This window comes from Echinops telfairi, unplaced genomic scaffold, assembly GCF_000313985.2.
Source record: "Echinops telfairi isolate 266 unplaced genomic scaffold, ASM31398v2 ScPeMD7_7410;HRSCAF=8448, whole genome shotgun sequence".
Classification (NCBI taxonomy): Eukaryota; Metazoa; Chordata; class Mammalia; order Afrosoricida; family Tenrecidae; genus Echinops; species Echinops telfairi.
The window spans coordinates 15,960,863-15,983,833 of record NW_022111310.1 but is presented as its reverse complement, the minus strand read 5'-3'; positions in this window follow the sequence as shown (position 1 = coordinate 15,983,833).

The following is a 22,971-nucleotide window of genomic DNA, read 5'->3' as shown; positions in this document are numbered from 1 at the left end:
GTACATGCCTGTATTTAGACCTCTAAATGCCCACTTGCCTCCTAGTTCTTTCCTCTATTTCCTTTTACTTTCCTCTAGTCCCACTATCATGTTTGGCCTTCATTCAGGTGTCAGTAATTCCTCTGTTACATTGCTCTTGATCAAGCCCTATCAGGCACCCTACACACCCTCCTTGGCATCGATTTTAGATCACTTGTTGTTCCCTTGTCCCTGGGTTTGTTGGCACTCACTCCCTCCTGCCTCCCCATCCCACATGTCCCCAGAACCTTGGTCCCATTGTTTTCTTCTCCGGATTGTTTATCTGGCCTATCTTATCTAGATAGACATGCAGAGACAATAATAAGCAAAAACAAAACAGCAAAACAAAGGGAAAAAAAACAACAGAACCCAATGACCAAAAAAAAAAAAAAAGTATATAAATAGTTCCAAGTTTTTTTTTTTGACCTTTAGTAGGAGTGTTTTCCAGTCCAGTCTGATGGGGTGCCATGCTCTGGCCCCAAAGTCTATTTTTGGCATTTCCAGGGGACTTCATTGCTTTGCTCCCCTTGCTGCTCTGTTGCACACCCTTAGCATTCTGCCCTGGTATGGTGGGGTCAGATCAGGCAGAATTCCCACACTGTGCCTCCAGTATTGTCCCTCATAGCGCTATGGGTCAGTCAGTAAGGGATGCTGTGTCTCATGGTGGGGCCAGCCCTTTGGTCTCTTCTGCATCGCCTGCTCTGAGCTGGAATAGAGGAGCTTTATAGGATGAGTTAAACCCGACTGGAGATGGGATATGTATTCTCCAATTGCAATCTCGCAATGACTTGACTCATCTCACCTGCCTGCCCCTGTGACAGCCCAAACACCAAACCCACCGCCATCAACTCGATTCAGACTCATAGCGAAGCGACCCTATAGCAGAGTGGATTTGAACCCACCGACCTTGTGGTTAGCAGGCCAATTCTTATCCTACCGCCCCCTCCCATTAGCATCCAAATTTTGATCTAAGGTAGGATCCTTAGGGATCCAGAAAGAATTTATTTGTTCAACTAATAATGCACACCATACTAATCATGAGAAGGAAAGAAAGGATGTGGGCTCTGTGCTGAATGATACAGTCAACGTGTCCTTTAGACTGGTGTATTAGTTGTTTTTAAATTGATATAGAGTTTTAGATGAAAACACGTATTCTCCTGCTCATCCTTGGAAGTGTTAACATCTGAATCCTATCATATACCACAAACTCCTTGAACTGACATGCCATCCCTTTTCCGTATCAACTAAAGTGTTCTGTATAAATCCAGTTTGCCAAAGTTTTCTTTTTCTTTTAAAATGTATTATTATTTGGGAGTTAATACATAGGTTATATCATGCCATAGTTCAATCATGTCAAGCAGAATTGTACAATTGCTGCCACCGTTTCCGAACATTCTTTTTCTTCCTGGACTCTTTGACATCCTCTCCCTTTTATCCCCCACGCCCCACACGCAGACACACCACCACCACTGTTACCCCCACACATACCACCCCCGCAACCCTTGTTCTACTTGCTGTCCCTATAGGTTCATCAATCTTGGGTTTCATATACTGAAAAACAGAAAAAACGTAACACGACTCAAGAGGGTGACCACTAATGACAACACTTCTGAGATATACCCTAATATGAACAAATAAAAACCCAAAATACAGAAAATATTAAAAACCAAATCAGGTCCAACAAGCATCAGAGGTGGGGAATGACTGACAATTTTTTTTTTCCGACTGACAATTTTAACTGCTCAAGTCAGATAGATGCCTTTAATCTTCTGTGCTCATCTCTGCAATGCACTCTTCTCAGTAAGCACTTCTTTCCCTCAATTGTGGGTAACAGGAGTTCATTAGAAGATTATTTCCTATGTAGATACCACAAATGAATTCTGGGCTTCCACTGTCATCCATAGCCTTCTGCAAACTGGATTCTCACCATTTAGGCTCTGATATTAATCCCTCCTTCGACTTCACATTATATGATTTATAATCCTTAAGTGACTGGCTGATGATGGTGTGTTTCTCCCATGTGGACTTAGTTGACATGTCATGGAGATGTTGTTTGTTTGAAGACAAGCCTTTCAGACCCCAGAGGCTAATTTATCTGATAACCGACACCATCTAATTTTTTCACCACATTTTGCGATAGGACCCGTTATCTTCTGTGTTTCTTTCCTGAGGGCGAGTATCCTACTTTCAATATTTTGAGTAGTGTTCATTCAAACCATGACCTGGAATTCTCCAAGACCATATCCAGTCCATTACCTTGATTTATCTATCATCAGATCAACGCTAGAAGTGGGGGGCCAAGGAAAGAGTGGGCTTATGAACATAAATTAAATATGCAGCTTAAAATATTTTTGGCTACAGTGTGAAGAAGACTATTTCGGGAAGAGATGGGCAAGGTTGCCACTTAGAAATCCATGGTAATATGTAAGAAAAATCGGTAACCTGACTTGAGGCAGGAATAATGGAAAGTAAAAGGAGAATAGGAATTTACGTGACTTTCAGGCGATAGAGTCCCCCATATTTAATGAAAGAATTGCAGTTGGAGGACAGGGAAGAGAAGGAATCCGTGATGACTTCCAGATTTTTTATATAAATTCCTAGGAAAATGGTGGTACCACAAACAAGTTTGGAAATATGAGAACAGGCTCTCCTGAAACCAAGTGTGGGAATATTGTCCACCAAAATCCCTTTGTACTTTGATTCATAATACGTAATGAAATTTTAGCTGCTCAACTTCTATTACAGTGAAGTGTATTGATGAGATTAAGTTCTTCCAAATGAAATGTTAGCAAAAGTGAGTTGGGTAACTTCTGCAATACTTAATTTAAAATGTATATATTGCTTGCCTCCACTTTCTCTCCGAACTCCTACCTATGAGATGGAACATGGATATGGATTTTGAGACTATCATTCTTTAAGGAAGTAGAAAGCCTCATCAGAGTTGATCTTGATGTCACAAATATAGACAACATCTTAGGTGTGGGAAACAAAGATTTCTTCCAAGTTGTCTCTCCCAAACATATGTCAAACCAAGCTCCTTGTTACACTTGGTGAATGACTATACACTTGGAGGTCAACAGAAGTAGCTCAGGGGTTATTCTCCGTAAGGGTTATCAGCCATCCAGAGCTAGCAGACACGACTGTTTATCCCACAATAAGTAGGGCCCACTCCCTTCTGATAAGGATAGTAGTAGATTGTTTCCCTGAAGGAGAGCCCAGGGATGTCAAGCCCACTCAAGGATGACCAAGGTTAGGTTGCCATAATGAATCTAGGGTCCACCCTTCTTGTCACATGTATACCTCTAGTTCCACCCCTTCCTATCATGTGTACACTCCTACCTCATCCCCTTCCTGTTCCACTTATACCCATTGTATATCCCCCTCCTATTGCTTGTATTGCCTATAGTACAACCCCTTCCTGTGACATATGTCTTTACCTGTAATTCAGAGGCATGCACAGCCCCAAAGACATATAAGCCTTGGTTAGCAGCAAATCACTCTCTCTCCTGCCCACCCATCTCTCATCTCCACGTGGACCACCAAGTGGGACTGAGGTGAGCATGCTACTATGAAATGTGTCTGACTCCATTATTTCACTCTCTCCTCTATCTCTCCTTATTCTCTATGACTTTAGTATAATCTTTACTTATTATAGCTGTACAATTGCGCCTACCGGACCAGTGATGATTTGTTATGGGCTGGCTGCCCTGCCACTTGGGACAGAAGTTCTCACTTTAATATACATCAAACTTACCCAGAGAGCTTGTTAAATCACTGTGCTGAGTTCCACCCTTAAAATTTTGATCTTGTAGGTCTGAGTTAGGAACTCTGGTGGTATAATGGGCTCCATACTGAACTGCTGACCACAAAGTCAGGTAGTCAAACTCACCAGCCACTTTGCAGGATCAAGATAAGGCTATCCACTCCTATAAAGATTTACAGTGTCAGAAACCTAAAGGGGTAATTATATGCTATCTATAGGATTGCTATGAGTTGGAATCAACTTGATGGCAGTGACGTGTGTGTGTGTGTGTGTGTGTGTGTGTGTGTGTGTGGTTGCTGTGGGTCGTCTAGAAGCCATATTTTGAGAACCACTACTTTAGGGCATGGTGAAGAAGCAAGGCAAAAGGAGTTGAATCTGAATTATTTAAAAGAGTTGCAATTTCATTCTGGGTCACAGTCTATTTCTATACTGTTATATAAGAAAGAAATAAAAATAACCAATGGTTACTGTGTTAGTCCGGGTAGACTAGAGAGACAAATCCAGGGAGATTCATATGTGTATAAGAAAGAACTTTATATACAAGAGCAATTGAATATTGAGAAAACATCCCAGCCCAGTCCAGATCAAGTCCCTAAGTTCCATATCAGCCCATATGTCCAATACCAATCTATAAAGTCCTCTTCAGACTCAGGAAACACATGCAATGACAATGAATGCAGGAAGATCACAGGCCAGTGGGTGAAAAGTCTTGGGGATCCAGTGGTGGTGGAAGCATCTTAGCCCTGGTGTGGGTCTCCACCTGGCTCCTCCAGCTCCAAGGCTCTGGCTGCCATCAGCATAGCTCCATGTGGCTTGTCAGTAGAGAGTCTCTCAGGGAGTGAGCATGTGTCCCACCTGCAGCCAGCTATTTATCTCCTTAGTGCCTCCAAATAAGGTCATCAAGCCGCAACCTGATTGAAGGGCTAAACTCTACCCCATTCACTCTAAGTCTCAAATTGACAACAGATTATGTAACTACCACAGTTTCCATGGGTGAAAGAGAAAAAGTTGTTGCTTAAGGGGCATTGAGCTTATGTTAGTGGTGGTGAAATATTTAGAAAAGGATATCATTAATGGTTGTACAACATGAAGAGTATAATCAATGGCACTGAATTATACATGTAGAAGTTGTGTAATGTAGAGAATGTTTTGTTGGCGTATATTTTTGCCACCATTAGAAAAAATAATTACATGAATAACAATGAGTATAAGGAAGAATAGTTTCTAGAATTGAATGTGGTGATAATTGTACAACTCTTCTTGATATGATTGAATTATTGAATTGTATGACATGTGCATGAAGTGCTAATAAAACAAACAAACATCTCTGAAGAACTATATTTTGGGGGTTACTTTTTACTGCATCTTGGCCTGTGACTTAATTAATATAAGCTCATTACAAGGCAAGATAGGCATGTCAAATGAAGATGTTGGCAAGGCAGTTGTGAAGCAAACACATATCAGAGATGGAAATAATTTGGTGAGCTTCAGCACATAATATATGTATGTATATTTCTAGACATCTAGATAAGAACGCCCAATGTACAAACTCAAAAACAAAGTACTGACATCAAGTCAATTCTGACTCATAGAGACTCTATAGGACAACAGTTCTCAATCTGTGGGTTGCAAGCCCTTTGGAGGTCAAACGACCCTTTCACAGGGGTTGCCTGATTCATAACAGTAGCAAAATTACAGTTATGAAGTAGCAAGGAAAATAATTTTATGGTTGGGGGTCACCATAACATGAGGAACTGTATTGAAGGGTCGCGGCATTAGGAAGGTTGAGAACCAATGCTATAGGACAAGGTGGAACTGCCTCTGTGAATTTCTGAGACTATAATTCTTTACAGGAGTAGAGAGCCTCATTTTTCTCCTCAGGAGTAGCTGATGATATTGAACTTCTAACTTTGCAGTTAGCAACCCAAAGCCCACTATGCCACCAGGGCTCATTCCCTAGTGATGCCACTTTTAAATTCAGATAAACTTTGAAGCCATGATTTCCACCTTTACGGATACCCTTACCTACCTGACTTGGCCTACTGACTCAAAAGCAATGTGTGCCCTGGAATTCAGGTTGAAGACACTCTCAACACTCACTGCCTAGTGTGAGTACAGTGATTAATACGAATACTTTACCAGATGTTAAGTAGAGCCAGCAGTCTGCATCATTCATAAGTAATATTCTTGAATTAGTACAAGAGAAGTGCTTGGGGAGATAATGAAAGGTCTCCCAAGCTGCCAGCCTGCATGTTATCTATTAGTCTTTATTGTATCCAAAGTACAGCATCATTTAAAAAGTCTTTTAGCAAGTATGTAAAATCCACACATATGATAGAGCCCATCAGTGTATCTGGAAGACCTCAGATATCTAATTATTAGAGAAATGATTTTAAATCGACGATTTCAGAAGCCTCCCCTTGTCCTGGAAGCTCATACCATCATAGCTATACGCACCCCTTTGTTCTGATTCCATGCTCACTAAACAAGCTTCTAATGAAACATCTGTTACCTCAAATATTGGGTCTGATTATCTGGTACAATCAAACCAACTAATAACCACTCCTAGTAGAACAGAGAAAGAGAAAAAACTGTTAGGAAGCCAAGCTGATGGAGGATCCAAAAGCAACAGAGGCTGTTTATGGGGTGCTCAGCTCCGTTTTGTTATCAGGCAGCATCTATACTGTTTCTCTAACAATACTAATCGACTACATGCAGGCAAGCTATGATTTTTAGGTTACATGACAGGCCACAGAATGACATATAACAGTGAATACACAAAAAGAACTCTATAACTTATCATCTATTTTTCAGATAACTACCTCTTACACAATAACCAGGAAAACTGGAAGGCCAAATAGAGTAACCATCCCAAGTCCCTGATTAAACCCCAAGGATAGCGCTAAAGCATGTATTTTTGAAAAACAATAGCAAGATAGATGAAGCACTAAGCAAACAGATTATACTCAAACAAGGCTGATTCCAAATCACAATAGCTACAGCTATGCTCACACCATGACTCTAGACTACAGAATCTAGGAGTACTTTGATATTAAGAAAGGGTGGTTTTTTTTGTTTTTTTTTTTTATGTTAGAATGAAGCATTTCAACCACTTTAAAGGACCTTCTTCCACTGTCAATTATGTTGAATGATCTGAACCTCTGAAGGCTTGATATGCCCACAATTATGCTATTAACATAGCCTAAAGTAGTGGTTCTCAACCTTCCTAATGCCATGGCCCTTTAATACAGTTCCTCATGTTGTGGTGACCCCCCCCTAATTTTATTTTTGTTGCTACTTCATAACTGTAAGTGTGTTAACTGTTATGAATTGGGCAAACCCTGTGAAAGGGTTGTTCAACCCCCAAAGGGGTCACAACCCACAGGTTGAGAACTGCTGGCCTAAAGCAATCCCTGTGTCTCAGTGACCCTATTCTCTTGGTACTTAAGCTAACTAGACTAAAGATCAACAAGAAACTCATAAGAAGCCAACTTATTGACAGCCTAAGACTAAGAGTTAGGTTTATTGTGCCAATTAGGTCTCTATAGGAACATGTGGGCAGAGTTTAATCAGACTGCAGCTTGATTGGAGTGCAATTGAGATAAATACTTTTCACGGCTGGGGTCCCATCTATCTTACTCCCTGATGATTGGATCAGTGTGCTGCGCTTAAGCTAGTTCTTTGCCTTATCTGAATGCTGCACTACATGTGGGCCAAGCCAATCTTGAGATCTTGTAACTAGAACTTGAGGCACCTTTGAGACCTGCTTCCCATTGCCGCTGATGCGTACATCACTTGAGCTCTATGCTGGTGGATCTTTTGCAGTGCTGTGCATCACCTGAGTTCCAGATCTCATCTGGCCCTGATTCACCAAGCTCCCACTCTACTGGCTGTTGCTGCCCCACCCTGCTGCCTGCGAGCAGCCTCGCCTGAGGGCAGACTCCACTGTCTTCCCTTGGCCCTGCAGCCCCTGTGAGTTGAAGGACATTCAGTATGTTAACTGTTCCATGAAAGTGAGTTGAACTGAGCCCTCTCTACTGCTGTGTGGACTAATTAGCCATTATATTCCTCCTCGTTGTATGAACCTGGTTTTGTGTCTCTAGAGAACCCTGCCTAACACAATTGAAACACATTGAAAGAAGAATCTGTGCTTAGGGGGCCCATGTCAAAGAATTTGGACTGGGCTAATGTTACATTCCTGCACCAGTGTCCCAACCATTCTTATAAATATTCCCAGGCTTCTGTTTGTATATATTAGAAAACTTGAGTAGATCTTTATAAACATTGTGCATTTCTTCCTGAGTCATCATCTGTACCTCACCTTTAGGAACTTTCTGAGACTTATTCTAGTTAGAGGTCTAGAGGAAATAATGGGCCTGGGATGTTGGGGCGTTTCCTGGGGGCTCTCAGTAATATAAGGCATCTCCCCTAGGCAATGCTCCAGATGCAGCCCCATGTGGCATTTCAGCATGCACAGTTTGCTCAACTAGTATGCACTGCAAGACATCCACCAGCCTGGAGCTCAAGTGATGTATGTACCAGCAGCAATGGGAAGCAGGTCTCAAAGGTGCCTCAAGCTCTAGTTACAGGATTCCCGGGTTGGCTTGGCCCACAGGTAGTGCAGCAGTTAGTTGAGGCAAAGAACTAGCTCAAGCAGCAGCACACAGGTCCAATCATCTGGGAGGAAGACAGACAGGAAGCCAGCCGTGAAAAGTATTTATCTCAGTTGCACTCCAATCAAGCTGCAACCTGATTAAACTCTGCCTACATGTTCCTATGGAGACCAAGGTGACACAATAAACCTAAGTATCACAATGACATAGTATACAAACTCATCAAAGTTTTAAATGATACTACTTTTTTTCTTTATGTTATAATCTGTATTGAAATCTGAAAACCTTGATCTATCAGCAAATGTTTCAAGTCCTCACTTTCAATAAGCAAGGTTGTATCCTCTTTAACATGTACAACAACTTAATGTAAAGGAAAAAAATCCTCACACCTGGACAACAGGTGTCATCATGATACTAAGAGAAAAAAGTGAAGTTGTCAAGGGTTTCATCCTGCTGAAATCCACAATTGATGCTCACAGAAGCAGTAGTCAAGAGACCATAGAACTCATTGCATCAGGTAAATCTGCTGTCCAAGGTCTCTTTAACTAGTTGAAAAGCAAGGGCGTTACCTTGAGGATTAAGGTGTACCTAACCCAAGACATGGTAGTTTCTGTTGCCTCCTGTGCATGTGAAAGTTGGACATTGAGTAGGGAAGATGGAAGAAGAACCTCTGCATTTGAATTATGGTGCTGGTGAAGAATATTGAAAGTGTCATGTACTACCAAAAGAACAAACCAATCTTGGAAGCCAGGTGATGAGACCTTGTACTCATAGTACTTTGGGCATGTTATCAGGAGAGACCCGTCCATGGAAAAGGATATCATGTCCCTGGACTAGATGGATTTATAAAGTGGCTGCAACAATGGGCTCAAACATAATCAGGGGTCCTCAAACTTTTTAAACAGGGGGCCAGTTCACTGTCCCTCAGACCCATTGGAGGGCCGGACTATAGTTTAAAAAAAAACAATAAATTCCTATGCACACTGCACATTCTTATTTTGAAGTAAAAAAACAAATGGGGCAAAAACACCCAGCAGGCCAGATAAATGTCCTCAGCAGGCCTCATGTAGCCCCTTGGGCCATAGTTTGAGGACCCCTGCATAAGACCAATTGTGAACCGCATAGAACTGGGTGATATTTCATTCTGTTGTACATAGGGTCGGTATGAGTCAGATCTTGTGGGAAACAGAAAGATTTCTCTCAAATTGTCTCCCCCCAGATAGATGCCAAACATAGCTGCTTGCTACACATGGCAAATGACTATACACTCAGAGGTCAACAAAAGTAGGTCAGGGGTTATTCTCCCTAAGGGTTATCAGCCATCTAGAGCAAGCAGACTGTATAGTCTGTCCTACCCTAAGTAGGGCCCATTCCCTTCTGATAAGGATAGTAGTAAATTGTTTCACTGAAGGAGAACCCAGGGAGGTCAAGCCCACCCAAGGGTGACCAAAGTTAGGCCGCCTTCATGAATCTAGAGTCTGCCCATCTTGTCTCATGTATACACCTAGTCCCTCCCCTTTCTATCATGTGTACAACCCCAGCTCATCCCCTTCCTGTTACACTTATGCCTATTGTATATCCCCTTCGATTGCTTGTATTGCCTATTGTACACCCCCTTCCTGTGACGTGTGTCTATACCTGTAATTAGGGGGCTTGAACATTCCCAAAAGATATATAAGCCTTGGTGAGCAATAAATTGCTCTCTCTCCTACCCTCTCGTGTCTCATCTCCACATGTACTACAAAGAGGAGCTGAGGTGAGCATGCTACCATGAACTGTGTCTGACTTCTTTCTTTTACTCTCTCTTATTATTCTCTATGACTTTACTATAATCTTTATTTACCTTAATCATACAATTGCGCTTACTGAACCTGCAGTTAGTTGTGGGGGCCCTCACAAGATCTGACTTGATGGCATCTAACAGCAACAAGGTCAAGTTCATGTGTGTCATATAATATAATACCATCATGGAGATAGTATCTCTTCATTTTACAGCTTCTGGGAATTAGAGAGTGGAATTTTACAGACCATTCTTAAATATTTTCCAATGGCGCATGGGACACAAAGGAAGGGCAAAGGGAATTCCAAAAGGGAAGTTGTGTTGTAGATTTAGAGACAGCCCTCCCTCGTACAGATGGAAGAAAGAGTTGTGGGGAGGGTAGCTGGTTAACAATTATGTAGAAAATTGGACTCAGAGAAACCACTCAGACATATCTGAAGATATGCTAGGGAGGGGGGGAAAAGAATTTTTAAAGTTAGGGAAAGAAAAAAAAGAAAAACAATTTATGGAATTTTTTTTGAAGAAAGGGATTGTATTATGTAAGAGCATGCCAAATTTGGGTGCATTTGGCATGGCTAAGAAGACAGACACTGCTACAGGTGGAACTCCACATTGTTTTTCAACCCCCATTTCAGGTGGTTTTACTTCTGCTTATCATTAGCTTTGAGAGAAGTGATTCATAGCTATTATTTTCAGAAGTGTTTGCAGAGGGGCTTGAGAAATGGCATAGTTCAAATACATAAAGGGAAAAACTTGTTTTCTTTGCAGGCTGTAATAGAGAAGAGTGCAATAATGATTGTTTAGGGAATAGTCCAGGGAAAAGTTCTCGCAAGCAGTTGCAAAAACTGAGACATATTAGAAAATATTTAGTAAATTATTTACTTAAGAGGTCGGATGGTGTGGAGGCACTCTAAAACTGATTAACCCAAGGTTTGCTGGACACATTTTTTGGACACATTTCAATTTCCTTAAGGAAAATTACAGAAACCATTTGCATTCATCTCCTAACATTTATATGGACTTTTATCCATGTAATGAGACAAATACATATCCAAAGTCATTTTCTTCTAATCTCAAAATTATCTGTGTGGTATACCTACCTCTGTGGACGTGACCGTAAGTTGTGTATTAAACCCAGTAAATCAGGTTCATTCATGAAAACTTTACGTCAGTAATAAATATAAATGTAGTAAAGACATTTGGAAAGTAAACAGCAAATGGAAAGATAAACAAGGCTGCAGAGATTGTCATACTGACCCACTCAAGCGACTTTTATGATTTTGCAAAAATATCTATGAGAGGCGGAACGGAGGCGCAGAACAGAGATAGAGGTTAGCGAGGAATGTGAAGTTGAGAAAGATTTTCTTGGGGCAGGGAAAGAACTTCTGGGAGGAAAGGGAGAGCAGAGAAAGGGATGGGAGCATTTTGAGCTTCGTGACCCAATGAGTTAGGTCAGGGAAGTCACGCCTGGCACTAGGGTGGCAGGATATATATATATATATGATGTTGGCTTAAAGCCATATTGGCTGGTAAGGGGAAGGGAGGTTCTTTGTGTTGCGGTTGCAAGTTTCGGATCAGGAGATGACCTGTCAGTAAATCATTTTGTTTTCAGCAGACTTGCTTCCTGGAACACTGGGGGGAGGGGGCTGTGTTCCGCCCGGGGAGGTAAGTTTTGTGAAATGCTGGGACAGGTGCTTTGAAGCTCAGCAGGTCATTTGTCTTCTTGAAAGACTAGTGCAAGGGGCTGCCTGACCGGCCCCGGCCCAAACAATATAGTATCATAGTTTCATTTATAAGTTAGTAATGTATTACTATATTGTTTGCAAATTAAAAAATTGCTTTAAAAAGAAAATGTGTGGTTTCGTTAACCTGTCAATTTGACGTGTGTCTATAGATAGGTATGTAAGAAATGTCTGTAAACCTAGTGTTAAGCATGCCTGTCCTAGCTCTAAATCAAAGCCCCGTTGTTGAATTAAACTTGTCTGAAGTCCTTCTTCCTGCCTTCTTAAGAATAAAACGTATGATTTAGAGCAATAACTTCTTGTGAAACTTTAACCATCTCAGCAAACGGTAGGGAAGAAAGAATATAGCTTGTGAAAAAAGGTTTGTCAGTAAATGTTTATCAAGATAGTTCCAGAAGAAGAAAAAAGATAGTTTCCAAAGAATGTTTGCCCAGCAGGCCTCAGGAATAATATATATATAGCTTTATGAGTTGATTCTAAGAAATCTGTTTGAGAATAAAATTCAGCTGTGTATAATTTCAATTTATGATTATCTGTAACCATGTGTAATCCCAAGCCTCAATAATTGTAGTCACATACTCCTTCCCTGTGGGAAACAGAAAGATTTCTCCCAAGTTGTCTCCCCCCAATATATGCCAAACTTAATTGCTTGCTACATGTGGCAAATGACTGTACACTTGGAGGTCAACAGAAGTAGGTCAGGGGTTATTCTCCCTAAGGGTTATCAGCCATCCAGAGCAAGCACACACCATTGTTTATTCCACAATAGGTAGGATAAGGATAGTAGTAGATTGTTTCCCGGAAGGAGAGGCCAGGGAGGTCAAGCCCACTCAAGGGTGACCAAGGTTAGGCGGCCATCATGAATCTGGGGTCTGCCCATCTTGTCACTTGTATACCCCTTGTCCCTCCTCTTCCTATCATGTGTTCACTCCTAGCTGATCCCCTTCCTGTTACGCTTATGCCCATGGGATATCCCCCTCCTGTTGCTTGTATTGCCTGTTGTACAACCCCTTCCTGTGACCTATGTCTTCACCTGTACTTAGGAGGCATAAACACCCCCAAAGATATATAAGCCTTGGTTAGCAATAAATCTCTCTCCCCTGCCCTCTCGGCCCGTGCTGTGGCCGGACCTGGCTGTTGAGATCATGGACATCCAGCAGTTGAGCATGCTACCATGAAATGTATCTGACTTCTTTATTTTACTCTCTCCCCTATCTTTCTATTCTATATGACTTTATTATAATCTTTACACATCTCAACCATACAATTGGGCTTATTGAACCCGTGATGCGTTGTGGGGGGGCTGGCTTCCCGGACACTTCCCCAACTTTTCTGTGTGAGAAGCATGCTTGCTATCCCTTCAGAACGTTGGGACATCTTGGTGAAACCTAACACAATGCTACTTCCGTTTGAATCTCTAGTCCTTCAATAAAGCTCTTTGCTTCCGTTTTAACAGAGATTCCAGTTGTACTCTTTGACTTTTGCTGTTGTTAGCCTTGTAGTACCATGAACTGTAGTTTACAGATTACTTTGATTAAAAGTTTAATTGAATAATAAAGAACATTCAGGCAAGAAATCCCAGCCCATGCTCAACCAATCACCTAAAAATCTGTGCTCTTGAAATAAAGAGATGTTAGAAGGTTTAGAGAAAAGTTAGATAACAACTGTAAAACATCTTCAAATACATGTAATTCAGAAACAAGGAATTATTTCTTGGCATTTTTTGGAATCTCTGCTTTTAGGGGGGTGGGCGGGGAAATAAAGATGGAAATGTACTAAATTCAGAATAACCACCAGATGGCACTGTTATTTTAAAATTAAAAAATAATATATTTGCATAAAATATTATTAAAAATACTGTCATATACTAAGGAGGCCTGGTGGTGTAGTGGTTACACATTGGGCTGCGATCCGCAAGGTCTGAAATCACCAGGGGCTCCTTAGGAGAAAGATGGGCCTTTCTACTCCCATAAACAATGAGTCTTGGAAACTCACAGGGGCAGGTCTACCCTCTATTATACAGGGTCGCTATACGTCAGCATTGGCTCAGTGGAAGTGAGTTTGGTTTGGGGAGTCATATAATATTATAATCTGACCTGGTTAAAGGAAAAAATAGCATGAGCTTCTCCCTAGGACTCCTATAAAGGTAAAATAAAGGGATGTATATATTTTAAATTCCTTAAAGTAATACTTATTCAGATAGGATGTGATACTCTAATTAAATTTATATGATTAAGTACTTAAAAATTATTATAGTCAAACTTGTTCTTGCCTGTTTTAAGGCCTCAAGTCTATATGGTTTAGTTCACCAATATTAAAAATGAACTTGCCAATGTGCTCTTGTATACCATCAAGTCAAATACATATGCGATTAAAAATAATTAAGATATTGAGGAATACAGCAACTTTTCTTGAATACAACTTTAAACTTAAGTTACCAGGTAGAACTCTTCAAACCAGAACTAGCATCAGAATCTTAATACATCCTATGAGGTAAAATGGAGGGTCAATGGACGGCCCTTTACAAAATAGAGCCATTCAGTGGCTCCAGCAACGGGCTAAAGCGTACCATTGTGAGAACAGTGCAGGATCAGGCAGTGTTTCATTTCGTTGTACACAGGGCCACTGTGAGTCAGAAACTGCTCAACACACCACAACAACACATTATTAAGAGGCCTGTTGATGCAGTGGTTCCGTGATCAGCTGTTAACCAAAAGGTCAGTGTTTCAAGCATGGAGAAGCGTGACGCTGGAGAAAAAGATGAGAATTGACTTCCATAAATATTTACAGTCTCAGAAAGCCTCAGGGGCATTTCTACCCTGTTCTCATTGCTTTGAGTCAGAATCAATTCGATGGCAATGAACTTAGTTTGGCTTAATACAATATCATGTCAAATTTGTTGGTCACAATCCACATAAAAAAATAAATTATTTCCTAGTACACATATGTGTAGGATGATGGCTGAAATAAAACAATGCTTTTACAATCTCTCCTATACACTGTGCCCTGGTGTCCACAGTTCAAAGTCACCAGCCCCTCTTTGAGAGAAACATGGGGCTTTCGACTAAGAGTTCAGTCTCAGAAACAAGGGACAGATCTACCTTGTCCTATCGGGTCACTGTGAGTTGGTTTTAAGTATTTTCTTGTCCATATACACTAACATTTTCCCTTAGGTTTTAATTTAATATACCCTAGCCTTTTTTTTAAACGATCATTAACTGTGGTAGTTATATAATCATTTGTCATTTTGAGAGATTAAGAGTAAAGCAGTGGAGTCTAGTCTGTCAAGCAGATCATAGCCAATGAGGCCTCTGTGTGGGCATGACCTTCTCCTGAGGATTCTGGGAGCTCTGAATTCCTCCTTGGAGGCGGAAGATATTCTCTATCTGTTCACTCCCTAGGAGACATTGCCGCTGACAAGACACATGGAGCTATGTTAGTGCCCTAAGCTGGAGAAACCACGAGGTGACCCCTGCCAGCGCTGAGATGCTTACAATCACTCAAGACTTCCCATTCACTGGCCTGTGATCTCCCTGCATTCAGCATCATGTGTTTTGTGAGTCTGAAGAGAACTTTATAGATTGGTATTCGGGAAAAAAACCAGTATCGGGCATATGGGCTATTATTGGACTTATGGACTTGATCTGGACTGGGCTGGGATGTTTTCTTCCTATTCAATTGTTCTTGTATATAAGCCTCTTTCTTGTACACATACGAGTGTCTCTATGAATTTGTTTCTCTAGTCAACCCAGACTAACATATTAACTAATAAATTATTTTAATTACACATTAACCTACAATTTGAGAAATACTAATTTAGTGGTTTTAATGTACCATTGTGATTTTTGAAACAATCGTTCCAAAGGACTAATGGACGCCAGACCCCTAGCCTCCAAGAATACTGAGGTCAGAAAAAGATGGTGTCCAGCACCCACTGCAGACTACTCTGAAAGAGACCCCAATAAAAGTCCTAGATAGAGTGGGAGAAAAAGGTGGAGCAAAACTCACAATCACACACACACAAAAAGAAAAGACCAGACTTGCTGGTTGGTGGAATCCTCCAGACTAAGACCCACAGTCAGGCCTCAGGGTCAACATTCAGTCAAAGGAGACACGCCTATTCCATGACCGATAACACCACTGCAAAGGTACACACTCCTTAGAACAATCAGCTGCATGAGATCAAAAGGGCAGCATTTGCCTATGGATTAAGTTCAGATGCAGAAAGGACAAGAAAGGGGGAAAATGGTGGACATGGTAAACAGAAAAGAAGTGGGGGGAAATGTTACACTGTAAGGATTGCAATAATTTTCACAAATTAAAATGTTTATGAATAACTGAATGGAAAACCAGTTTTCTCTGTAAACTTTAAAAAAAATTTTTTAAATTTTTAATCATTTTATTAGGGGTTCATACAACTCTTATCACAATCCATACATACACCTTTGTACATTCATTGCCCTCATCATTCTCAAAACATTTGCTCTCCACTTAAGCCCCTGTCTCTGTAAACTTTTATACAAATTACAATATATATATATATTTATGTCATCAGGTTTAAGACACACTACACGAATATGCTCGTCTGTCAGTGTGTTGTACTGCGGTGGTTCTGGGTCGCTCTGCTGCTGGAAGCCTCCATAATGTTAAACACCAGCTGAGTCACTTAGGGTGAACAGGTTTCAGCATAGCTTCCAGACTAATAGAAGCTAGAGAAGAGAAGGGGTGGGTCCCGTCTGAAAGGTCAGCCACTGGAAACCGTATGAAAAGCAGCAAAACACTGATAATAGTGCCAGAAGATGTGTCCTTTAGGATGGAAGGCACGCAACAACATGACTGAGGCTTCTTCCACATGGAGAGGACCTTAGTTACACGTATGGGGCTAAGCTTTTGGGACCTTTCGTTTAGTCATAGGGTACAACTCAAAACGAGTCATTGAATGTACAAAGTATGAATCTAGGAAAACATGAAGCTGTCAAAAGTGGAATGGAATGCATCAAGTGGATTTCCTGTGCATTAATGAGCTAAAATGGATTGGTATTGGCCATTTTAAACCAAACATATGGCTTACAGGGAATTTAAGAGGATGGCATAGGGCTTGTAGGAAATGACAAATTCAAGAGGAATGGTGTCACTTGCATTGTTAAAAAGAACATTTCAACATCTATCTTAAAGTGTAATGTGGTATGTGATAATATAGTATCTATATGCCTTGAATGAAGTCCAGATAATACAACTATCATTCAAACTTACATACCAATGACTAAAGCCAATGATGAAGAAATGCAAAGATTCTGCCAGCCTCTTCAGTCTGATATTAATCAAATGTGCAATCAAGATCCCCCACTTACTGATAATTACTAGTGATTGGAATGTAAACGCTGGAAACAGGGAGAGGGCATCCCTGTTTGGGATCCTTCGGTGATAGAAAGGAAGCTGCAGATCACATGATATAATTTTGCAAGTCTAATGACTTCTTCATTGCAAATAGCTTTTTCCAACAAAATAAATGGTAACTATCTATACAAGTGGATCTCACCAGATGAAATACACAGGAATCAAGTCGACTAGATTGGTTGGAAAAGCTGATGGAGACCTTCATTATCAGCCAAGACAAGGCCAGGGGCCAACTATTAAGCAGACTATTCATTGCTCATCTGCAAGTTCAAGCTGAAATCCATGAGAACCAACATATGACTTTGCTTATCTTCCACCTGATGGAAGAGCGGATGTGGCGCCTTGAACACCAATGACTGAAGACCACTGACTTGTGGGATGATATCAAGAACCTCACACATGAAGAAAGCGAAAGGCCACTCAAAGGAGAGGAAAGAAATCCAAGACCAAAATAGATGCTGGAAGAGACTCTGAATTGTAACATCAAAAAGCTAAAGTCACTGGAAGAAATGAGTGAGAGTTGAAAAGAAAGTTTCAATGGGCAGCTAGAGAAGACAGTCTTTTCATGAACTATGGAAAGACCTGGAGCTGGACACTTAAAGCAGGGAGGGGGCACCCAGCATTTCTCAAGCTGAAAGAACTGAAGAAAAACCTTACGATTGTAATAGTGGCGTATTCGATGGGCAAAGGTTGCATGATGCAGGTGCATTACAAGTAGATGGAAGGAACATAGAGTCACAGTACCAGAAAGAACAGGTCAATGCTCAACCATTTCAACCAGTAGTCTGTGATCAAGGACCGACGGGCACTGCAAAGAGAAGCTCCCAGGGCACTGAGAGTACTGGCGAGAAACCAGGCTCCAGGGTTGAAAGAATACCAGCTGAAATGTTTCAACAAAGTGGACGTAGAGCTGGAGGTGCTCGTTTACTTATCTATGAAAAAAAATGTAGAAAGAGGGTCAGCTGGTCAGGTAACTGGAAGAGATCCATATATGCACTCATTCAAAGGAAGGTGTACAAGTCAGGATTCCAACACCTTTCTGGCGGATGGGGGTGAGGGGGAAAATGCAGCACAATTCACATCATGATATTTTAGACTTCCCTGGTCAAATAAAAGTATTCATAAAGCTTAGAGACCCTTAATTAAGAGTCAATGCTTTGGAAGGGTCAGGAATATCTCAAAACTTTTTACTTTCTTCACCTACAATATCATCCTCTCTGGTTCGGGAAGTAAAACGAAAGAAATCTCTGATTTTGAAGTTATGGCAGTTATTTCTACTAGTATACCAAAGTTTCCTCCGCAGGGATCTAGCTATACCTTTTCTTGCTCACTTGATTGTTAGCCATTGTTTAGTTAGTAACTATTGTTGAATATTTACTCCAGTATTGAGTGTTTATGCCTTCATTTTTCTGATAAATTCAGGAGTCCAACCATGAGAAAGCTAATACCACTCTTCAAAGATAATCATTGTTTATAGTATGATATATACGGAGACATCGAAAAGCTATGGGAAAATGGAATGAAAAGATAATGGAATTTTTCCATATGATTTTTGAAACTCCCTTGTCCTACCCTTGAATATTTCAAAATCTTAACATCCCACAACACATAGAAGATTGTACATAATGTATTGCTTTGAAATCTGTTTTTGTTTTACTTAATGTATAGATCTGCCCCCTATCGGCTTCTGAAAGTTTTTAATCTTTATGCAAACAGCCTCCTTTTTCTTTCATGGATTGGCTGGAACACTCAGAGAGCTGACCTTACAGCTAACAGCTCAACGAGTGATCAACCCACTATGCCACCAGCGCTCCTTCAGGGTCAACTCAATGGCAGAGGTCTGGTTTGAATGTATTGTACACATTTTCCAAGTTTATACCTGAGTTGATATGAATTATTTTTGAATAGCTGCAGTTTCCCTTTAGATCAACGCATTGCAAATTAATTTTACCATTCTTATTTGTTATAGTGAGATAGTTTATTGTGCCAGCCTGGCCAATAAACATGAGTGGGATTAACTGAAGGGCAGAGAGATAAATGGCTTGGTGAGCTTCGCCTTTCTTGTCTCTCGCTCTTTGATCATTGGACCAGTGTGCGGCTGCCTTGCTTGTTCTGTGCCTCAATTTACAGGCTACACTACTTGTGGGGCGCCTAGCCTGTGGACTGTGTCACTGTAAGTTGAGGTTCCTTTAAGACATCTCTGGAGCTGTGTTGGTGACCTGGCTGACAGTTGGTGACCTGCCTTGTGATTGGCTGCTGTGCTGAGATAGCCTACCTCTCTCTATATATAGAGGAAGACTTGGCAGCAGACTAGTCTGAAAGGACTGCTAGTGCCTCATAACTCTCTCTCATGGGAGTTAGTTGCACTGAGCCATTTGTACTGCTTTATAATTTAACTGTTCATTTCTTGTATTATATTTCTATCTGTATATAATTTAATAGTTCATTTATTGTGTTATATATCCAATTATATTTATAGATAAATATATTAAATTATCAGCAATTCGGTTTTATCTCTCTAGAGAACCCTGTCTAACACATATGGGTATTTAACAATATTTGTTCTCTATCATAAACAGTTTTATAATGAAAGCCCTTGTACATCGCTCATTAGTGATATTATATTACCATAGTATACCTTCTTAGAAGTGAGGCTTTTTGATTAATAAAATATGCATATTTAAGTCTTCTAGTAAAGTTCTACTAATTTATACCAAGGATTATCAACCTTGATTCTTTTGACCTTTTAGGTGGGATGATCCTTTGTTGTGGGGGCTACCCTATGCCTTTTATTTAGTATGTTTAGCAACATTCTTTGGCTTTACTCAATAGGTACTAGGTGCCCTCCTTCCAGTTTTGACAACTAAAAATATGACGTTGACAGATGTTTTCTGAAAGCAAATCATTCCTAGTGGGGAATTATATATACATTTACATCCTCACAGAGGTGATTGAGAAATTGAAATTGTCAATGTCCTAAAAGACAAAGTAAGGTTAAGAAACTCAGCTGATGAAGACTAAGGAGACATGGTAATAGAATGCAACATGTGAATCTGGATTGGATTCTGTATAGGAATGTGTGTGTGTGTGTGTGTGTGTGTGTGTGTGTGTGTGTGTAGTGGCATAATGGGCTATGTGTTGGGCTGCTAACCACAAGGTCAGGAGTTTGAAAGGACTAGTTACTCCCAGGAGAAAATGAGGCTTTCCACTCCCGTAATTATTTACAGGCTCAGGAACTCACAGAGAAATCTTACCCTGTCCTATAGGGTCACTGTGAGTTGGAATTGACTCAATGGAGTATATAAAAAATGGTACTGGGCCAATTGACATTCGAATCTGGAATATGGATGAGATGAAATGATTATTTCAATGATAAGATTACAGAATTGAATTTTCATTAAAAGAATATGCATTTCTTTTGATTCTTTCTTGTGAGTAGCTGCTTTCTTCTGAGACACTTCTGAGTGGATTTAACATGTGGCTCTTTCAGTTGGCAGCTGAATCCAGGCTCTCCCACTGGTTCCAAGTATGCTGCTTGTCTTTCCTGCTACCTCTGGCCATCTCTCCAGTTCCAGGAGACAATGTCCCCAGTCCCCAACTGCTGCCTTGAGTGAGAGCATGGAGCCAATGGATGTGTGGACTCGGCCATATTTCTCTCTCTTTCCTCTCTTGCTCTATTCATTATACCATCATCAAGGAGCATCGGTAGATGCGTGAAAGTTTGCTCCGAGTTGTAGCTATTTAAGAGAATTTCTATGCCCCCCAACCAAAATAAAAATTTTTGTACTTAGGTGACAGCTGATAAGCACTTTTCCCTTTTGTCAATAGTTCCCTCTTTCTTTTTCTCTTTAAAAGTATTTTCTTGTGTTTGCAGATTAGGTTCCCACTTAGCAATTTCTACACAAATTGTTCTGTGAAATTAGTTTCATTTTTCACAAAAATCTTGACAGTCTCATTATTGTCATTCTGGTCGATTCCTTTCCAGTAATCTGATTCCCCTGCCTCATTACCTTCTCATCTTTATTTTAAAGTAATTGTTGGCTGTTTGGGCTTCTTTAGATGATTTTTTAAAAAGTGTGCAGTCCTCATGAGTGGGATTCTTTGATTTATGCTATGTTATTTACCTCAAAGGTGATTTTGAGAAGACAGTTTCCACTCAAGATTTAAAGAGGATCTAGAATAATAGTCTCAGGGAGCCTGCTAGTTTCAATTGGTCCATTAAGTTTGGACTTTTTAAGAATTGGAATTCTGGTCTACATCTTTTTCTCCAATTCTGTCAGGCTCCATCGATTTTAGACATGATCAGACCCATTGGAGCTGGGTGCCATCTCGTTCTTCCGGGCTTGGTCCTGTTTCCTATAGACGGCTAGTCCTTCTCTGCGTCTCTCCTTTCCTTCTTTCTCTTTGGCTCTTGATGAGTAGAGATTTAGAGTTGCATATTAGATGGTCGCTCACAAACTCTTAAGACCTTAGACACTACTTAACTTACTAGGATGTGGAAAAAACCTTTATGAACTATATTATGCCAGTTGATTTGGTTGTCTTTTTAAAAAAATCATTTTATTGGGGGCTTATCACAATCCATCCATCCATCCATTGTGTCAAGCACATTTGTACATATGTTGCCATTATTATTTTCTTCTTTTTTTGAAACAGTTATTTCTAATTACAAATAAATTACATTTTGTCTTGAAGCATGGTGTAGCATGGGTAGCAGTCTTAATATACCAACAGTAAACTACATTGCTACACTTTGTGACAGTATGTGTCAAAAGCCAACGTCAGTGCGAAGGTTGAGATAGTTTCTTTCTCACCGATCAGCATATCTGCATGTGAGGCAGATAGAGGTGTGGTGTCAGGGTTCTTAAGACCATTGGGAATATGTGTTTTCTTTTATTTTTTTCAATCGTTTTATTAGGGGCTCATACAACTCTTATCACAATTCATACACATCAATTGTGTAAAGCACTTTTGTACATTCATTGCCCTCATCATTCTCAAAACATTTGCTCTCCACTTAAGCTCCTGGCATCAGGTCCTCATTTTTTCCCCTTCCTCTCTACTCCCCCCTCCCTCATGAACCCTTGATAATTTATAAATTATTATTTTGTCATATCTTGCCCTGTCTGATGTCTCCCTTCGCCCACTTTTCTGTTGTCCGTCCCGCAGGGAGGAGGTCACAGGTAGGTCCTTGTAAGATTTGGTTGTCTTTAGACGATCGTCTCAAGTCTTCAAAATACAAAACTAATCTCATGAGTGTTTGGTGATGTCTAAGAAACACCTGTAACTGTGCCTTCTGTCACCCTTACTATATGTATGAATATACACGCATGCACCACATATAAGTATATACATTTGTCTATGAACACATAAAAATACCCATACACACTATACACATAGAGTGAAATGTGCAAAGACGGGGTGAATTTAGAAAACCAGAAGGAAAGGACACATTAAACTTTTTTTTTTTTCACATTAAACATTTTTCCAGCTAAAAGAACTGATGAAAATAAATAAGCCTCGAGGACCTGATGCCAGGGGCTTAAGTGGAGAGGAAATGTTTAGAGAATGATGAGGGCAATGAATGTACAAATGCTCTTTACACAATCGATGTATGTATGGGTTGTGATAAGAGTTGTATAAGCCCCTAATAAAACT